Here is a 15,762-nt window from a genome sequence, read left to right as displayed (position 1 = left end):
CTGTTGCAGTGTTGCCCTCTCAGGCAACACTGAGTGACTGACTGAGCCTCACAGTCTTATATAAAGTTCAGACGGAACTTTGCACGTGTCATAGTGGAGCCCTCAGGATTCCAGAGCCAGCTTTCTGACATCATAATGGGGCCTGCCTCAGAGATAAAAGCCTGGGCCCAGGCAGTGTTGTTCAGTGCTGCTCAGCAGGCAGCACAGGACTGGATTAAAGCTGATACAAGGTGTGAAGGAACAAGGGGTGGCTGTGGGCATGCACTTGCTGCCGCTGCCAGTGTTTATCTGCATGGCAGGAGGGCATTTGGGCGTTGCCAGGAAGGCGTTTTTATGTAGATTCCTCCTCTTTCAGCACTGCATTGTGGTGCAAGCAAAAGAAGCAAATCCTGTCTGGCTTCCTCTCCGGCCTTTATTCACCTCCCGCTTAGTAGCTGTAAATGTGTGTGAGCCTGCAGGGCCCCATGGAATTGCCTAGGAGTAGGCTGAATCGCTGCAAGGGGTGAACAGCAGTATGGGACAGGCTCGGGCAAGGCAAGGGCCGCTCGGGTTATCGCTTCTCGGCCTTTTGGCTAAGATCAAGTGTAGTATCTGTTCTTATCAGTTTAATATCTGATACGTCCCCTATCTGGGGACCATATATTAAATGGATTTTTAGAACAGGGAGATGGAAATAGAGCTTGCTCTGTCCACTCCACGCATTGACCTGGTATTGCAGTATTTCCAGGACCGGTGCACCCTTCCCTTATGTGTTGACTAAAATCAGATTCCAAAAGTGTTTTTTCTCTTTGCCATTGTTTCTGTCTTTCTGAAGGGATCTCCCCTTTTAATCCCATTATTTCAACACCTGTTGGACAATGCATTTGTACAGTCATGTGTGATAATGAGCTCATTTATTAAATGCAATTAATGAATACATTGCCACCTCTTGTTGTGTGTGTGTGTGTGTGTGTCTTCTGTGTTTCTGTGTTTCCGGCATTTCACATTGGAACAGCTCATTCACCTTCCTTGTCTTCTCTCCGCCCTCCCTCCCTCCCTCCTAGGTAAGTTAAAGAGCTGCACCTGAGCCAGCCACTGATTGATGCAGCACCACAGTCAAATAGTGGAGTGGAGTGGAGTAGGGGAACAGCAAACAGCCATTAAAGCAGCCAGCCGCCTACCCGCCACAATGGACCTACCTGTGTACACTAGGTGGATGTGATGGAATGTACTGTCGTCCCTACATTTCAAGAAGAAGTAAGAATTGCAGTTGCAACAAACCCTTGCTTGCCTACAAAGAGAGCAGCAATTTGGATTTGTTACTATGTTACCTGGAAGAATAACAAACTGTGCAAGGATGGAGGTTGTAGGAGCAAAGAGAAGTTGTCTGTAAAGTTGGTGGATGCCTATTTTCCATTTTGCAGTCCCTTGTCTCCCTCTTGTGGCCTCCTGGAGGCAAATAAATGTGCAAAAAAAAGACAGCCTGGCGGCCGGCTGTTGCAGTGTTGCCCTCTCAGGCAACACTGAGTGACTGACTGAGCCTCACAGTCTTATATAAAGTTCAGACGGAACTTTGCACGTGTCATAGTGGAGCCCTCAGGATTCCAGAGCCAGCTTTCTGACATCATAATGGGGCCTGCCTCAGAGATAAAAGCCTGGGCCCAGGCAGTGTTGTTCAGTGCTGCTCAGCAGGCAGCACAGGACTGGATTAAAGCTGATACAAGGTGTGAAGGAACAAGGGGTGGCTGTGGGCATGCACTTGCTGCCGCTGCCAGTGTTTATCTGCATGGCAGGAGGGCATTTGGGCGTTGCCAGGAAGGCGTTTTTATGTAGATTCCTCCTCTTTCAGCACTGCATTGTGGTGCAAGCAAAAGAAGCAAATCCTGTCTGGCTTCCTCTCCGGCCTTTATTCACCTCCCGCTTAGTAGCTGTAAATGTGTGTGAGCCTGCAGGGCCCCATGGAATTGCCTAGGAGTAGGCTGAATCGCTGCAAGGGGTGAACAGCAGTATGGGACAGGCTCGGGCAAGGCAAGGGCCGCTCGGGTTATCGCTTCTCGGCCTTTTGGCTAAGATCAAGTGTAGTATCTGTTCTTATCAGTCCTTGTAAGGATAGATAGCTCGGAGAACCACTGGGGGCTATAAACACTAGCTTAGCGATCCAAGAGCGTTCCAGACGAAGCCGGCGACGAACTGCGGAGAAGAACCAGCGAAGACGACGATCCAGAAGGGAGAAGCCGCCATCGGGGAAGAAGCTCCGGGAGATCGCTGCCGGGAAGAAGAAGGAGAACTTCGGAGAAGAGCCGCTGCTGAAGGGGATCTTCGAAGAAGCTCGGCCGCAGAAGAAGAAGCTCGACGAGGAACCGCTGCGGAAGAAATTTCGTGGAAGAACCTCGGCCAGCAAGGAGAAGATTTGCATAGCTCCGCCCCCTTCGGGAAAGAGCTATCGAAGATCCTCCCCAAGCGACAGGAACAGCTGGAAGAAGCCATGGCCTCAACCAGCAACCCTGCCACCCGGAAGGAGAAGGCTGATGGACCAGGAGAGCAGACCCAGGCCAGGACATCTCCTCCTGAAGCCTCCTCAAGCCAACAGGCCACCAGGAAGCCGAACCAGGCTGCTCCAACCCTGGAGCCCTGGATGAAGCAGACGGTGGCCCTGAAGCTGAAGGAGGTGGACGGGAGAGTGCCGGACATGACGGAAGAAGTGTTCTGCCAGAAGATGCTCCTGGACCAGGGCTTCGCTAAGCCGGAGACCATCAGCATCCAGGCCTTCATGACCGGGATGTTCTTCGTGACCTTCGCTTCGATCAACATCTGCAGAAGGTACTGGGAGATGGTGAAAGCGGCGAGGCCTGAATCCCCTTTCTCTCGCTTTGTGGGCAACTGCCCTGTCCAAAGAGAGGAAAGGCGGGTGACGGTCTCAATGCGGAACCCACACACCCCCGGCAAAGACATCACCACGCTCCTGAAGCGGTTCTGCACAGTGGTGAGGGAACCCACCCACATCCTGAACGGACTCGGCTTCTGGACTGGCAAGTGGTCGGTAATCGTCCGACTGAACAAGGATTCGAGCGCGGAAGACGGCCTCCAGCACCTGCCCCAGTCATTCTCGCTGGGCAACTCCTACGGCCTCATCTACTACCCGGACATGCCGCAGATCTGCAGGAGATGCAGCAAGAAGGGTCATTCGGTGAAGGACTGCAAGGAGGACGCCTGCAAGAACTGCCGGGTAACAGGACACGAGACCAAAGACTGCCCGAAACGGACAATGTGCAACCTCTGCGGACAAGCAGCCCACTCCTACAAGGACTGCCCGAAGAGGGATCGATCCTGGGCAACTGTAGCGGCGAAAGCCCCGGCCAGAGGGAACCCCGCCCCAGCCAGAGCTCCAGCGGCGCAGAAGACCGGGAATAAGAAGGATGGTAAGAAGACGACAGTCCCTCCCCCCACTCTCCCGGCCCTCCCTCGCCCTACCCCTCCCACCCTCCCTCGCCCAGCCCTCCCCACCCCCCCGTCCCCAACCCCTGTCACCCCCACTGAGGCTCTCACCTTCTCCTACCCACCCATCTCAGTGGTCCTGTCACCTGCACCTCTCCCAACCCAGCCTCCCTTCTCCCCAGCTCCAGCAGCACTAACATCTTCCCCTCCAGCTGCTGGAGCCCTCTCCCTGGAGGATTTTCCCCCTCTTGTCTCCTCAGGCGCCATCCAGAGGAAGAGAAAGGTGAGGGACAGCCCAGCGGCTGAGTCCTCAAAGCGACAAGTCGTGGAAATCTGCGAAGATTCCCTTGCGCAGCAGGAGGAAATGGAGCAGATGGTGGAGGAACTCGTGTCTGAACCTGAGGTCATCGACTTCACAACAGACATCCAGGTGGCTACAATCCTGGAACAATTTCTGTCAGAGGGCCTGCTGGATCTTTCGGACCCGCCAGGCGAGGAGGATCCGCCCGACCGGACTGGTAACTAAGGTGTATCGTTTGCACTAACCTTCTTTATTCTCCCCCATGGCTGCTAAACTTAACATCTTTAGCCTCAATGTGAGGAGTGTTAGAGATAGGACTAGATGTCAGATGGTGCTAACTTTTCTTTCCAAGCAGTCGAGTGATGTATTTATGCTGCAGGAATGTACTCTCCCCTCTTCCAGGTCATACCATCATCTGGCCAGGCAGTGGACCCATGGCCCGTCCTACTGGTCTGGTGGGGGCGACTGTAAGTCTGCAGGGGTTGCCATCCTGATTAGGGGAAGCGTATTTACTGTTGACTCTGTCCAGGAGCTCGCCTGTGGCCGCTTGTTGGTCGTAGACGGTTCCTGGGCGGGAGAGCCGATTAGGCTCATCAACGTATACGCTCCCCCTATGAAGGCTGAGCGCCTGGAACTATTCCAGACCCTGCGGACCCAGCTCGCCACCACTAGGGCAGTGGTGATGGCCGGGGACTTCAACTGCCCCATCGAAGAGGATGGACGAAGTTCCGGCACTTCAATCAAACTGGATGTCAGTTCCAAACTGCTTATCGAGATGGTAACCGAAGCATCCTTGCAGGACGTTGTGGGCTCCATGGGGATCGGCTCTGTGAACTATTCATGGAGCCGACCCGATGGCTCACTTCGTTCTCGGATTGACTTTGTGTTCACCTCCCGGGCAGTCAAGCAGCATGGGCACTCCATGGTCCCCTGCTTCTTCTCTGACCACAGGGCCATTCTCTTCCAGGGTGCCATCGGCCACGGTTTTCCTCCCGGCCCTGGCTCCTGGAAGCTGAATTGTGCCCTGCTGGAAAGAGAGGAGGTACTGGCGGAACTTAGAGACGCCTATATTGTTTGGAGGAATGATAAAGTTTTCTTTGACAAAACCTGTGACTGGTGGGAATATGTTAAAGTTGAATTTCGTTGTTTCTTTCAGGCAAAAAGTCGTCAACAGGCGTGTGAGAGGAAGAGAGACTTCAGAGAGATGCAGCGTCAGCTGCGATCCCTGCAAGACCTCCTTCAATGCGGCTGGGACGTCAGGAAGGAGCTGGAGGAAGCCAAAAAGGGCCTGAAAAGGCACTTTGAGGAGGAATCCAAGCGAATTGTCTTTCGTTCCAAGGTGGAGAACCTGGAGAAGGGTGAGAAATGTAACTCGTTCTTTTTCAGGAAACTCCATGCCGGCCACACGCCCCTGAAGGAACTCCGAGATGAGACCGGAAACATGCATTCTGGGAAGAAGGAGGTGATGGGAGTCGTCACAGACTACTACCGAAGCCTCTACTCCCGGAAAACCACTGACCCCGAAGCCGCCGATAAATTCCTGTCAGGTATCACTAATCATCTTGATCCTGCAGGTACGGAGGCTATGGATGTACCCCTGACGGTGGAGGAACTGCTCTCTGCCGCTAAATCCTTCAGACCCGGCAGGACCCCGGGCAGTGATGGTCTCCCAGCAGAGCTCTATGTAGCGCTGGGGGACTTGATCTGTCCGGACCTGCTGGAGCTCTATGAGGAGATGGTGGTGGAGGGTAGAATGCCACCGTCCTTGAGAGAAGGCATGATCACGATCTTGTATAAGCGGAAGGGGGAGAGATGTGACCTGAAAAACTGGCGTCCCATCTCTCTCCTGAACGTGGACTACAAGATCCTCGCCAAAGTATTGGCCAACAGACTGAAGGTTGTCATCGGACGGATCATCGGATCGGACCAAACCTGCGGCATTCCTGGCCGTAGGGTGGCCGACAGTCTTGCCCTGGTGAGGGACACGGTGCATTACATGCAAAGCCGCCGTACACACGCGGCCCTGGTCAGTCTGGATCAGGAGAAGGCTTTTGACCGGGTCTCTCACGAATTCATGGGTAAGGCTCTGCGTAGGCTGCGGCTTGGCAGGTTGTTCTGTTTGTATGTTAACCTGATGTATTGCGACATTTACAGCTCGGTGCTGGTGAACGGCTGGAAGACTGACCCCTTTCCTGTATCGTCGGGGGTTAGACAAGGCTGTCCTCTTTCACCTCTCCTTTTTGTTTGTGTTATAGAGCTCTTCGCAGAGGCTATCCGGCAGAATGGAGAGATCAGAGGGATCACCGCACCAGGTCCAGGACACTTCGAGGTCAAATGCTCGCTGTACATGGACGACGTGACCGTCTTCTGCGCTGACCAGAGTTCGGTGACTGCACTCGTCCAGACCTGCGAGGAGTTCGGACGCGCTTCAGGGGCAAAAGTCAACTGCGGGAAGTCGGAAGCCATGCTCTTCGGAAAGTGGAACCTGCCTTCTCCTGCCTCCTTCCCGTTTACTATCAAGCCGGACTTCATCAAAATTCTGGGAGTCTGGTTCGGTAAGGAAGGTGCAGCCCTAAAGTCGTGGGAAGAACGCTTGGCCAAAGTCAACCAAAGGATCGGACTGTGGAGCCTCAGACAACTCACTATTGAGGGCAAAGCAATGGTCCTGCGTAACGAAGTCTTGCCTGTGCTACAATACACTGCACAGGCATGGCCCCCTCTTGCCACCGTCTCGAGGGCCATTACCAGGACTGTGTTTCGCTTCATCTGGGGCTCGAAAATGGACAGAGTAAAGCGGACTGTTATGTACAAGGAGCCCCGCAAAGGTGGGAAGGGTATACCCGACATTCCCACTCTGCTGCGGATCGCTTTTGTATGTGACTGTGTTCGTAGGACTCTGAGGACAGCAAACGGCTCTGCGGGCAAGGCCATGTCCCGCTACTTCCTCCTTCCCCTCTGGCGAGGTTTTGGCTGGGACAAGTGGGACAGCTCCTTCCCTTACAACTGGCACGCTCCCTGGTTCTACGGAGATGTCGTCCGGTTCGTGAGGGAGCATCAACTGGAGGGTCTTAAGCCCGACTTGTGGAAACCTAAGACGATCCACAAGCACATCAGAGCAAAGGACTCACTGGAGTCTGTTCCAGGGCTTCATGCCGACACGTTGGAGACTGTTTGGACTAACGTGTCATCTGGCAGGTTGACCAACGGGCACAAGGACATTTCATGGATGGCCATCCAGGGAGGACTGCCTCTTAGGTCATTCATGCATGCCCGCAACCTGTGCAAGACCCGGTACTGCCCCAGGTGCCCCTTCACGGAGGAAACATCTTTGCACATTTTCTGGCAGTGCCCCTTTGCACAGGGTCTGTTGAAAGCCTTGGAACATGAACTCAAGGACTCAGTACCCAGGAACAGACTGTCGTACCGCTCGGTACTTTATGGACTATTTCCTGGGAATACCACGGATGGAGCAATCCAGGAAGCCTGGCGCCTTATGAACTGCTTTAAGGACGCTATATGGTTTGCCAGGAACCGTCTGATTTTGCGGAGAGAGAGTGTGTCCGTCCAGGACTGCCGCAGGCTGATCCACAGCCTGCTCAGAGACTATTCCACCTGGGACAGCCCGGACGTCGATGAGGAAGAGGACTGATACTCCCCTTCCCCCCACTCTCCCTTCTTGTGTGTTGTCTTTCAATAAAGCTTCGGGCCTGTGATTTCCCCCTTTCCTATCCCCTCCTACCCACTCCCCTATCCCATCACTTGTCTGTAATGCTTTGTTGTTTGGCGTTAGTGAATGCAAGAATGTTAGTGTAGCATGTGGTGTAATGTATAGCATAGGCTAGCCTGTACTGTGTATTATACTGTCATGTTATGTTTGACGACTGTTATTATTTATTATTTACTGCTTCATGGCTTGCGCTGCGTCGCAGTAATGTTTGTATGATGACGATTGATTGTCAATAAAGCAATTTTCAATCAAAAAAAATCTGTTCTTATCAGTTTAATATCTGATACGTCCCCTATCTGGGGACCATATATTAAATGGATTTTTAGAACAGGGAGATGGAAATAGAGCTTGCTCTGTCCACTCCACGCATTGACCTGGTATTGCAGTATTTCCAGGACCGGTGCACCCTTCCCTTATGTGTTGACTAAAATCAGATTCCAAAAGTGTTTTTTCTCTTTGCCATTGTTTCTGTCTTTCTGAAGGGATCTCCCCTTTTAATCCCATTATTTCAACACCTGTTGGACAATGCATTTGTACAGTCATGTGTGATAATGAGCTCATTTATTAAATGCAATTAATGAATACATTGCCACCTCTTGTTGTGTGTGTGTGTGTGTGTGTCTTCTGTGTTTCTGTGTTTCCGGCATTTCACATTGGAACAGCTCATTCACCTTCCTTGTCTTCTCTCCGCCCTCCCTCCCTCCCTCCTAGGTAAGTTAAAGAGCTGCACCTGAGCCAGCCACTGATTGATGCAGCACCACAGTCAAATAGTGGAGTGGAGTGGAGTAGGGGAACAGCAAACAGCCATTAAAGCAGCCAGCCGCCTACCCGCCACAATGGACCTACCTGTGTACACTAGGTGGATGTGATGGAATGTACTGTCGTCCCTACATTTCAAGAAGAAGTAAGAATTGCAGTTGCAACAAACCCTTGCTTGCCTACAAAGAGAGCAGCAATTTGGATTTGTTACTATGTTACCTGGAAGAATAACAAACTGTGCAAGGATGGAGGTTGTAGGAGCAAAGAGAAGTTGTCTGTAAAGTTGGTGGATGCCTATTTTCCATTTTGCAGTCCCTTGTCTCCCTCTTGTGGCCTCCTGGAGGCAAATAAATGTGCAAAAAAAAGACAGCCTGGCGGCCGGCTGTTGCAGTGTTGCCCTCTCAGGCAACACTGAGTGACTGACTGAGCCTCACAGTCTTATATAAAGTTCAGACGGAACTTTGCACGTGTCATAGTGGAGCCCTCAGGATTCCAGAGCCAGCTTTCTGACATCATAATGGGGCCTGCCTCAGAGATAAAAGCCTGGGCCCAGGCAGTGTTGTTCAGTGCTGCTCAGCAGGCAGCACAGGACTGGATTAAAGCTGATACAAGGTGTGAAGGAACAAGGGGTGGCTGTGGGCATGCACTTGCTGCCGCTGCCAGTGTTTATCTGCATGGCAGGAGGGCATTTGGGCGTTGCCAGGAAGGCGTTTTTATGTAGATTCCTCCTCTTTCAGCACTGCATTGTGGTGCAAGCAAAAGAAGCAAATCCTGTCTGGCTTCCTCTCCGGCCTTTATTCACCTCCCGCTTAGTAGCTGTAAATGTGTGTGAGCCTGCAGGGCCCCATGGAATTGCCTAGGAGTAGGCTGAATCGCTGCAAGGGGTGAACAGCAGTATGGGACAGGCTCGGGCAAGGCAAGGGCCGCTCGGGTTATCGCTTCTCGGCCTTTTGGCTAAGATCAAGTGTAGTATCTGTTCTTATCAGTTTAATATCTGATACGTCCCCTATCTGGGGACCATATATTAAATGGATTTTTAGAACAGGGAGATGGAAATAGAGCTTGCTCTGTCCACTCCACGCATTGACCTGGTATTGCAGTATTTCCAGGACCGGTGCACCCTTCCCTTATGTGTTGACTAAAATCAGATTCCAAAAGTGTTTTTTCTCTTTGCCATTGTTTCTGTCTTTCTGAAGGGATCTCCCCTTTTAATCCCATTATTTCAACACCTGTTGGACAATGCATTTGTACAGTCATGTGTGATAATGAGCTCATTTATTAAATGCAATTAATGAATACATTGCCACCTCTTGTTGTGTGTGTGTGTGTGTGTGTCTTCTGTGTTTCTGTGTTTCCGGCATTTCACATTGGAACAGCTCATTCACCTTCCTTGTCTTCTCTCCGCCCTCCCTCCCTCCCTCCTAGGTAAGTTAAAGAGCTGCACCTGAGCCAGCCACTGATTGATGCAGCACCACAGTCAAATAGTGGAGTGGAGTGGAGTAGGGGAACAGCAAACAGCCATTAAAGCAGCCAGCCGCCTACCCGCCACAATGGACCTACCTGTGTACACTAGGTGGATGTGATGGAATGTACTGTCGTCCCTACATTTCAAGAAGAAGTAAGAATTGCAGTTGCAACAAACCCTTGCTTGCCTACAAAGAGAGCAGCAATTTGGATTTGTTACTATGTTACCTGGAAGAATAACAAACTGTGCAAGGATGGAGGTTGTAGGAGCAAAGATAAGTTGTCTGTAAAGTTGGTGGATGCCTATTTTCCATTTTGCAGTCCCTTGTCTCCCTCTTGTGGCCTCCTGGAGGCAAATAAATGTGCAAAAAAAAGACAGCCTGGCGGCCGGCTGTTGCAGTGTTGCCCTCTCAGGCAACACTGAGTGACTGACTGAGCCTCACAGTCTTATATAAAGTTCAGACGGAACTTTGCACGTGTCATAGTGGAGCCCTCAGGATTCCAGAGCCAGCTTTCTGACATCATAATGGGGCCTGCCTCAGAGATAAAAGCCTGGGCCCAGGCAGTGTTGTTCAGTGCTGCTCAGCAGGCAGCACAGGACTGGATTAAAGCTGATACAAGGTGTGAAGGAACAAGGGGTGGCTGTGGGCATGCACTTGCTGCCGCTGCCAGTGTTTATCTGCATGGCAGGAGGGCATTTGGGCGTTGCCAGGAAGGCGTTTTTATGTAGATTCCTCCTCTTTCAGCACTGCATTGTGGTGCAAGCAAAAGAAGCAAATCCTGTCTGGCTTCCTCTCCGGCCTTTATTCACCTCCCGCTTAGTAGCTGTAAATGTGTGTGAGCCTGCAGGGCCCCATGGAATTGCCTAGGAGTAGGCTGAATCGCTGCAAGGGGTGAACAGCAGTATGGGACAGGCTCGGGCAAGGCAAGGGCCGCTCGGGTTATCGCTTCTCGGCCTTTTGGCTAAGATCAAGTGTAGTATCTGTTCTTATCAGTTTAATATCTGATACGTCCCCTATCTGGGGACCATATATTAAATGGATTTTTAGAACAGGGAGATGGAAATAGAGCTTGCTCTGTCCACTCCACGCATTGACCTGGTATTGCAGTATTTCCAGGACCGGTGCACCCTTCCCTTATGTGTTGACTAAAATCAGATTCCAAAAGTGTTTTTTCTCTTTGCCATTGTTTCTGTCTTTCTGAAGGGATCTCCCCTTTTAATCCCATTATTTCAACACCTGTTGGACAATGCATTTGTACAGTCATGTGTGATAATGAGCTCATTTATTAAATGCAATTAATGAATACATTGCCACCTCTTGTTGTGTGTGTGTGTGTGTGTGTCTTCTGTGTTTCTGTGTTTCCGGCATTTCACATTGGAACAGCTCATTCACCTTCCTTGTCTTCTCTCCGCCCTCCCTCCCTCCCTCCTAGGTAAGTTAAAGAGCTGCACCTGAGCCAGCCACTGATTGATGCAGCACCACAGTCAAATAGTGGAGTGGAGTGGAGTAGGGGAACAGCAAACAGCCATTAAAGCAGCCAGCCGCCTACCCGCCACAATGGACCTACCTGTGTACACTAGGTGGATGTGATGGAATGTACTGTCGTCCCTACATTTCAAGAAGAAGTAAGAATTGCAGTTGCAACAAACCCTTGCTTGCCTACAAAGAGAGCAGCAATTTGGATTTGTTACTATGTTACCTGGAAGAATAACAAACTGTGCAAGGATGGAGGTTGTAGGAGCAAAGAGAAGTTGTCTGTAAAGTTGGTGGATGCCTATTTTCCATTTTGCAGTCCCTTGTCTCCCTCTTGTGGCCTCCTGGAGGCAAATAAATGTGCAAAAAAAAGACAGCCTGGCGGCCGGCTGTTGCAGTGTTGCCCTCTCAGGCAACACTGAGTGACTGACTGAGCCTCACAGTCTTATATAAAGTTCAGACGGAACTTTGCACGTGTCATAGTGGAGCCCTCAGGATTCCAGAGCCAGCTTTCTGACATCATAATGGGGCCTGCCTCAGAGATAAAAGCCTGGGCCCAGGCAGTGTTGTTCAGTGCTGCTCAGCAGGCAGCACAGGACTGGATTAAAGCTGATACAAGGTGTGAAGGAACAAGGGGTGGCTGTGGGCATGCACTTGCTGCCGCTGCCAGTGTTTATCTGCATGGCAGGAGGGCATTTGGGCGTTGCCAGGAAGGCGTTTTTATGTAGATTCCTCCTCTTTCAGCACTGCATTGTGGTGCAAGCAAAAGAAGCAAATCCTGTCTGGCTTCCTCTCCGGCCTTTATTCACCTCCCGCTTAGTAGCTGTAAATGTGTGTGAGCCTGCAGGGCCCCATGGAATTGCCTAGGAGTAGGCTGAATCGCTGCAAGGGGTGAACAGCAGTATGGGACAGGCTCGGGCAAGGCAAGGGCCGCTCGGGTTATCGCTTCTCGGCCTTTTGGCTAAGATCAAGTGTAGTACTTTAGGGTATTGCCTTGTTTCTTGGTCAGGAGGTGCCCTGGTACCCTTTTCCTTGGCCTGGGGGGATCGTTTCTCTTAGGAGAGACTTCACCCCTCTGCTGCTATTGGGGAGGAGGATTAGTCCAGGGCAACGGGGAGCGATCACCTGCCTGGTACTTCGGTACTGAAGGTATTCTTTGGAGATTGCTGGAATTCGTTTGGAGCAGGATGGAGGAAATTCCCGAATATATGCGTACCAGGAATGCTGTCCGGTTTTTCGTGGAGGAATCTGAGCGACAAAGGAAGGATCTGGAGTTCATCACAAAGGTTCTTTTGTTGGATTTCTTTCAGCTGGAGAGATCATGCATTTTGGCGGTGATGGACTATCCGAGGAGAGGGTGCTTTGACGTTACCTTCGCCACAGAAGAAATTTATGCTGTCTTTTTAGAACGCTTGAAGGAAGGTAAAAGGGACCCAAGACTTGTGGGTGTGAAGGTAACACCACATTTTGTGCCAAACAAAAAGTTGGTGGTTGTAAAAATGTTTTCGCCTTACGTGGATGAAGAGGACATTAAGTTATTTCTCAATAAGTTTTGTGAGGAGGTGGTGGGAAAGGGGAAAGTGTTTAACCCTTTTGGATTTTGGACTGGGAAGTGGAAATTTCTTTGTAAATTTGTGAGAATTGGTGAATCTAGAAACCTATTGTTTCCTCCAGCGCGGTTCAAGATTGGAAGTGCGTGTGGAAATTTATTTTTTCTTGGAATGGATATGTTTTGTTTGAATTGTAAAGAGTATGGTCATGAGAGAGAAGCCTGTGAGAAAGTAATGTGTACAAAATGTCTGCAAGAGGGACATAAGTATAATGAATGTCAGAAAGGGAAGTATGTAATATGTGTGGAGAGGAGGGGCACATATTCAAATCGTGCCCAAAGAAAAGCAAACGTGAGGTACAAGAGGAAAATAAGAAGATAGTCAAAAGAAAGGAAGCGGAAGTTAGTTTGGAAGAAGGCAAGCTTCATAAATTGGAAGGAAGTGGGCAAAGTGATGAGAAAAAAAGGAAAAAAGCAGAGAGAAAGAAAAAAAGTGTCATTTCAGAAGAGGAAAGAGCAGAAAGAGACAGGTTATTGGAAGAAGTAGAGCAGTTACGTAGTAAAATTAATTTTGAAAAAATGCGGAGGAGGGTGCGGCTCTGTGTAAGAGAAAATTTACCAGGGTTTCTTGAAAGGTATGGTGTGCCAACATGGTTAACGTGCATTGTAAACTGTGAGTGGGATGGTAATGATTTGCAGGAACATCTAGTGGATATGTTAGGAACTATTGCTGTTAAAAAAGGAATGTTTTTTTGATTTCTTAAGGAAAAAAAAGGAAAGAGGAAAACAAAAATTAATTGTACGTTTTCAGTTTTCATTGTGATGATCTAAGTCTTTTTTATTTTGAATTTTATGATTTTTAAGACGTGATCTGAATGAATTAAAAAAAAAAAAAAAAAAAAAAAAAAAAAAAAAAAAAAAAAAAAAAAAAAAAAAAAAAAATCTGTTCTTATCAGTTTAATATCTGATACGTCCCCTATCTGGGGACCATATATTAAATGGATTTTTAGAACAGGGAGATGGAAATAGAGCTTGCTCTGTCCACTCCACGCATTGACCTGGTATTGCAGTATTTCCAGGACCGGTGCACCCTTCCCTTATGTGTTGACTAAAATCAGATTCCAAAAGTGTTTTTTCTCTTTGCCATTGTTTCTGTCTTTCTGAAGGGATCTCCCCTTTTAATCCCATTATTTCAACACCTGTTGGACAATGCATTTGTACAGTCATGTGTGATAATGAGCTCATTTATTAAATGCAATTAATGAATACATTGCCACCTCTTGTTGTGTGTGTGTGTGTGTGTGTCTTCTGTGTTTCTGTGTTTCCGGCATTTCACATTGGAACAGCTCATTCACCTTCCTTGTCTTCTCTCCGCCCTCCCTCCCTCCCTCCTAGGTAAGTTAAAGAGCTGCACCTGAGCCAGCCACTGATTGATGCAGCACCACAGTCAAATAGTGGAGTGGAGTGGAGTAGGGGAACAGCAAACAGCCATTAAAGCAGCCAGCCGCCTACCCGCCACAATGGACCTACCTGTGTACACTAGGTGGATGTGATGGAATGTACTGTCGTCCCTACATTTCAAGAAGAAGTAAGAATTGCAGTTGCAACAAACCCTTGCTTGCCTACAAAGAGAGCAGCAATTTGGATTTGTTACTATGTTACCTGGAAGAATAACAAACTGTGCAAGGATGGAGGTTGTAGGAGCAAAGAGAAGTTGTCTGTAAAGTTGGTGGATGCCTATTTTCCATTTTGCAGTCCCTTGTCTCCCTCTTGTGGCCTCCTGGAGGCAAATAAATGTGCAAAAAAAAGACAGCCTGGCGGCCGGCTGTTGCAGTGTTGCCCTCTCAGGCAACACTGAGTGACTGACTGAGCCTCACAGTCTTATATAAAGTTCAGACGGAACTTTGCACGTGTCATAGTGGAGCCCTCAGGATTCCAGAGCCAGCTTTCTGACATCATAATGGGGCCTGCCTCAGAGATAAAAGCCTGGGCCCAGGCAGTGTTGTTCAGTGCTGCTCAGCAGGCAGCACAGGACTGGATTAAAGCTGATACAAGGTGTGAAGGAACAAGGGGTGGCTGTGGGCATGCACTTGCTGCCGCTGCCAGTGTTTATCTGCATGGCAGGAGGGCATTTGGGCGTTGCCAGGAAGGCGTTTTTATGTAGATTCCTCCTCTTTCAGCACTGCATTGTGGTGCAAGCAAAAGAAGCAAATCCTGTCTGGCTTCCTCTCCGGCCTTTATTCACCTCCCGCTTAGTAGCTGTAAATGTGTGTGAGCCTGCAGGGCCCCATGGAATTGCCTAGGAGTAGGCTGAATCGCTGCAAGGGGTGAACAGCAGTATGGGACAGGCTCGGGCAAGGCAAGGGCCGCTCGGGTTATCGCTTCTCGGCCTTTTGGCTAAGATCAAGTGTAGTATCTGTTCTTATCAGTTTAATATCTGATACGTCCCCTATCTGGGGACCATATATTAAATGGATTTTTAGAACAGGGAGATGGAAATAGAGCTTGCTCTGTCCACTCCACGCATTGACCTGGTATTGCAGTATTTCCAGGACCGGTGCACCCTTCCCTTATGTGTTGACTAAAATCAGATTCCAAAAGTGTTTTTTCTCTTTGCCATTGTTTCTGTCTTTCTGAAGGGATCTCCCCTTTTAATCCCATTATTTCAACACCTGTTGGACAATGCATTTGTACAGTCATGTGTGATAATGAGCTCATTTATTAAATGCAATTAATGAATACATTGCCACCTCTTGTTGTGTGTGTGTGTGTGTGTGTCTTCTGTGTTTCTGTGTTTCCGGCATTTCACATTGGAACAGCTCATTCACCTTCCTTGTCTTCTCTCCGCCCTCCCTCCCTCCCTCCTAGGTAAGTTAAAGAGCTGCACCTGAGCCAGCCACTGATTGATGCAGCACCACAGTCAAATAGTGGAGTGGAGTGGAGTAGGGGAACAGCAAACAGCCATTAAAGCAGCCAGCCGCCTACCCGCCACAATGGACCTACCTGTGTACACTAGGTGGATGTGATGGAATGTACTGTCGTCCCTACATTTCAAGAAGAAGTAAGAATTGCA

General features: G+C 49.6%; 5 non-coding genes and 3 pseudogenes across 5 annotated transcripts; all 8 read left to right on the top strand.

Moving 5' to 3' along the window:
- Positions 1-552: 552 nt before the first annotated feature.
- LOC142711579 (U2 spliceosomal RNA) lies at positions 553-743 on the top strand. Its single transcript, XR_012869963.1, has one exon. It is a non-coding gene; the product is annotated as a U2 spliceosomal RNA (small nuclear RNA).
- Positions 744-2,025: 1,282 nt separating this feature from the next.
- On the top strand, positions 2,026-2,127 carry LOC142711612 (U2 spliceosomal RNA; annotated as a pseudogene).
- Positions 2,128-7,663: 5,536 nt separating this feature from the next.
- LOC142711599 (U2 spliceosomal RNA) lies at positions 7,664-7,853 on the top strand. The gene has a single exon (XR_012869979.1). It is a non-coding gene; the product is annotated as a U2 spliceosomal RNA (small nuclear RNA).
- Positions 7,854-9,135: 1,282 nt separating this feature from the next.
- Positions 9,136-9,326, top strand: LOC142711578 (U2 spliceosomal RNA). The gene has a single exon (XR_012869962.1). It is a non-coding gene; the product is annotated as a U2 spliceosomal RNA (small nuclear RNA).
- Positions 9,327-10,608: 1,282 nt separating this feature from the next.
- LOC142711577 (U2 spliceosomal RNA) lies at positions 10,609-10,799 on the top strand. The gene has a single exon (XR_012869961.1). It is a non-coding gene; the product is annotated as a U2 spliceosomal RNA (small nuclear RNA).
- Positions 10,800-12,081: 1,282 nt separating this feature from the next.
- On the top strand, positions 12,082-12,192 carry LOC142711618 (U2 spliceosomal RNA; annotated as a pseudogene).
- Positions 12,193-13,613: 1,421 nt separating this feature from the next.
- On the top strand, positions 13,614-13,784 carry LOC142711609 (U2 spliceosomal RNA; annotated as a pseudogene).
- A 1,282-nt stretch (positions 13,785-15,066) lies between these two features.
- On the top strand, positions 15,067-15,257 carry LOC142711576 (U2 spliceosomal RNA). The gene has a single exon (XR_012869960.1). It is a non-coding gene; the product is annotated as a U2 spliceosomal RNA (small nuclear RNA).
- The last annotated feature ends 505 nt before the right edge of the window (positions 15,258-15,762 follow it).

Source organism: Rhinoderma darwinii, unplaced genomic scaffold (assembly GCF_050947455.1).
Source record: "Rhinoderma darwinii isolate aRhiDar2 unplaced genomic scaffold, aRhiDar2.hap1 Scaffold_4304, whole genome shotgun sequence".
Classification (NCBI taxonomy): Eukaryota; Metazoa; Chordata; class Amphibia; order Anura; family Rhinodermatidae; genus Rhinoderma; species Rhinoderma darwinii.
The sequence above is the reverse complement of the archived record's forward strand: the minus strand, read 5'-3'. Positions and strand labels throughout refer to the sequence as shown.